Raw genomic sequence first — 4,384 nt, forward strand, 5'->3', positions numbered from 1 at the left:
CACGTCTTTCTTTTAGGGCTTCACTGTGTATCAGGCTCACATTGCCGCTGAATATTGGATTCTTCTCTGGATTACCACCAATGTATACCTGGCCTGGCATTATCTCTTGTTTTCCAATGGTTTAAATGGGAATTTTCTTCAGTTTTTTCAATATATTCTAGTTGACATCATTGGAAATTGTGATCTTAATTACTGGATATTTTATTGTTAGGAGCTAAATTGCTATAACATTAGTAACAACATAATAAATATACTTTCATAGTAACATACTATTGTATCATTTAGAACATAAAAGAAAGATTTTAAATTTACATTTTATCACTAAAGGAAGGTGATAAAAATAGGGTTGCACATTGCTAAATGATAAAGGCCTGGGAGAAGGAAAAGAACTTTGAACAATTGCATTGTTCAATAGCATTACTATTATTGGATCTGACTGACCTAAGTGCTAAACTGAATAGTCAAACAAAGTAGGAAAACTAATATTTATAACCATGTTTTGTAAGGAGTATGGTTTTTCTGCCTGCCGCCGCTGGTCTTGTCCTGCCACCACGCCGCCAGCCCCAAATAACACACAGATACTCTGTATTTGATATAATGCTGTTGGCCCGGTTACTTGTTACTTATCTGCTAGCTCTGTCTTAAGTATTAACCCATTTCTGCTGATCTATGTATTTCTCTTAACAGGGAGCCGGCCGGCATACTGCTTTCTCCAGACTCTCCATCTTGACTCTTCCTACTTCCTCTTTCCTTCTCATCTCCTAGTCCCTCCTATCTCCTTTCCTATTGGCCAACAGAGCTTTATTCATTAACCAGTATGAGAACATATACAGAATGACATCTCCCATCAATGTGTAGCTTAGTAATTAAGATTATATATAAATATATTTTTAGTACTTCTGAGGCTTAGAGAAATTAGTTGACCTTTAAGTCATAATAGAGACCTATTTTCCTCCCTATTACTCATTAGATGTGTAACATTTTACAAATTAATCATCTGTGTCTAGGCAGTAAAGGTAAAAACAGTTCTACTTCATGCTAATGTTATAAAGATTGTTCTATGAATTAAAAATCATAAAACAATGGTGAAAACACAATTATCCTATTTCAGCATGGCTGTAGATAAGCAGTGTCATCACCAACCACCATCATCACCAAATGTTAAACAACTTGGAAGAAAGAGCATGAAAGTATCAGAGAAAATGACAAATATCAGGAGGTAGATACTATTTTTCTGTGAATATCATATGAAACAGAACACCATCAACGATAGATCGCAAAAATAGCATTTTTGCTGTCCATTGTATAGACATCACTTTCTGATCCCGACTGACTTGAAAAATGATATGTACTTCTTTGAAACAAGTTAAGACATGTATGTCATGGCACATATGCCCCCTGGAGTCTGATGGATTGTTAAGGACATGAAACCCTGACTAGGATGTTTCTTATCCATATCTAGGTAACTCAAGATACATGCACAGATATTCTTGAGATTGCTGCAGGACATGCTTTAAATATTCATGGTCTGTATCATAAGCACAACATACCTTTAACTAGAAAGCTGAATACACTATAACTTAATAAATTTGGCAGAATTTTAGAATAAGCAATACTTATGAATGGATTTTTGTTCATGCCTATTTCTGAAATTGCTATTTCTTACGTAGAAATAAATTTTAAAAAGTTTTTTCTCTCCAAAACACAAACAAGAAAGAAAGAAATGAAAGAAAAAAACAAACCAAAAAAAAATTGCAAGAAATCAACAAATCTCTCAAAGAAAGCAAGGAAAGCCAAGAAAAAAAAAAAAAAAAAAAAAAAACAGTCAAACAGATGAAGGAAACAATTGAAACAGTTCAAGACTGAAATAGAGACAATAAAGAAAACACAGACTGAGGGAATTTTGGAAATAGAAAAGCTGGGTAAATGATCAGGAACTACAGATGGACACACAACCAACAGAATACAAGAGATGGAAGAGAGAATCTCAGGCGCTGAAGATAAACTAGAGGAAATAGATTCATTGACCAAAGAAAATCTTAAATCCAACAGATCCTTAACACAAAATATGCAGGAAATGTGGAACACTGTGAAAATACCAAACCTAAGAATAATAGGTACAGAAGAAGGTGAAGAAGCCCAGCTCAAAGGTGTAGAAAACGTATTCAATAAAATCATACAAGAAAACTTTCCTAACATGAAGAAGGACATGCCCATGAAAGTACAAGAAGCTTACCAAACACCAAATAGACAGACTGAACAACAAAAAAAAAAAAAAAAAAAAAAAAGCCCCCTTGCCACATAATAATCAAATAAATAAAAAATTAAATAATAAAAAATAAAAAAATGAAACAACTTGACTGTGTATGAGTTTGACTCTGGGCTCTGAGGTAGATTCCATTGATGTATTTGTCTGCTTCCTCTCAAATGTCACCATTGTAGTTAATGACTTTCTCCTTAAACTCACAGAGCATGAACCTACCAATATTATTGTTCTTCAAAATGATCTGTTTTCCTCTCCTTTGTATTTTTATACACTTAAATTGTTTTTTCAAAAACAATTCTTTTGGAAATTCACTCAAGTCTATATATCCCTTGGGGACATATAGAGTGAACACAACAATACTTCTAGTATATAACTATGAAATAACTATCCACTTCTGCAGGTGACATTTGGCTTATTTTGTTAACATTTTATACTTTTCAACATAGATATCCTGAACAGTTATCATTTTTATGATACCATTTTATGATTTTTATTTTTGATAACTTATCTTCCATTGAAGGATTCTACTTTATCAGACTTTAATAGAATTATGCCAGACTTTTTTGATAAGTATTTGAACAAAATACCTTTTCCCCATAAGGTACTTACGTTATTCAAAGGGACTGTCTCATAGAAGACACATGCTTAGATGTTTTTTGTTGGTGGTGGTTTTGATTTTTATTTTTTTATTTTTGACATAAGGTCTCATTATATAGCCTAAGAACTCACTATATACAGACTAGGCTGTTGTTATCTTTATTTTAAGATGGAACTTTTCAAGACTATACTTTCAGGGATCATTTCTATAGTTTGTTACTAAAGATGGAACTTTTCTACAGAGATCAGGCTGGCCTCAAACCTTTGGTTGTCCTGTCTCAGCATACTGAGTGCCTGGAATACACCACCATTCCCAGCACCCAAGTCCAAGGTCTTGCTTTTAAAATTCATCCTAAGATTTGTAATTCCACAAATTTTAATAGTGTGATCAGACACATTTAGTGGGTAGATGGAATATATGTTCTTTATTTATAAAGATGAATTCTTTACTAAGTTTTCTGTATGTTTATTCTGTTTTTTATATTTTGGTTCTTCATTCTTTTGGATTATCAGACTTTTATTTTACATTTTATTATTATTATTATTTTGGTGTGTGTGTGTGTGTGTGTGTGTGTGTGTGTATTCACATGTACAAAAAAATGCCACAGTGTAGTTGTGGAGGTCAGAGGATAACTTGTAGGAGTTAATTCTCTCCTATCATGCATGTTCTGAGAACCAATCTCAGGTCATTGGACTTGCCAGCAAGAGCCTTTACCAGCTGAACCATCTGACTTTTAAAAACTATTTTGTTCTATGTATTGAGATATTTTACTTTATCTGTTTATGTAGGTCTTTGACCTTGTCACTCTGGGGATGACAGTATAAATTCTTCACTTTTCACTTGCCACTCAGAATGCTTGAAACTTAAAGTAGATTACAAAAACCTCATACAGAACAAGCATTTTTACTACTCTTTACACTGCCATTATTGTAGGTATCCCTTGTATAGAGATCACTTTCTTAGCTTGGGAAGGCTTAAGAATCCTCTGTCCTCTGATCCTTTTCTGAGAACTTTTTCCCTGATGTGGAGACTGTACTAATAATTAACTCATCTACTAGTAGACTATCGGACTGAGAAGTTCTGACTTCCCGTTTATCAAGAAACAAGCCAGCTCAGAATGTTTAGCTTGGACAGAATATTAGACTCATAAATACTCATTTGTGAGCAGTCACCAGGATCTGCAGAAATAAGTGGATTGACCTTCAGCAAGTACATGGCTGAGGGGCCAGCCTGGCTGCCCTGTTGTCGGGAAATCTCTGGTGTAATAGATTTGACACAGTGGGAGAAACAGATCCACTGTCCACATTGCCTGATGAGATTGTCCTGGTGGCAGCTACATATGTTCTTTGGCACAAGGCCATTTCCGCAGCTCTAAACCAAATGCACTTCAGGGGTTGAAGCCCTGTGTTAAGATGGAGTGGGTCTGCATTTCTTTGGCAACCTACCCAGAGCTAGCGGCATGAAGGAGCTCTGTGAAGATTGAGGCGAAGATAGAGGTGAGGTTAGCAGGTCACACTGCA

General features: G+C 34.9%; 1 pseudogene; it reads left to right on the top strand.

Moving 5' to 3' along the window:
- The first annotated feature begins 3,044 nt into the window (after positions 1-3,044).
- On the top strand, positions 3,045-3,132 carry LOC127234769 (uncharacterized; annotated as a pseudogene).
- Positions 3,133-4,384: the final 1,252 nt, after the last annotated feature.

This window comes from Phodopus roborovskii, unplaced genomic scaffold (genome assembly GCF_943737965.1).
Source record: "Phodopus roborovskii unplaced genomic scaffold, PHOROB, whole genome shotgun sequence".
Taxonomy (NCBI): domain Eukaryota; kingdom Metazoa; phylum Chordata; class Mammalia; order Rodentia; family Cricetidae; genus Phodopus; species Phodopus roborovskii.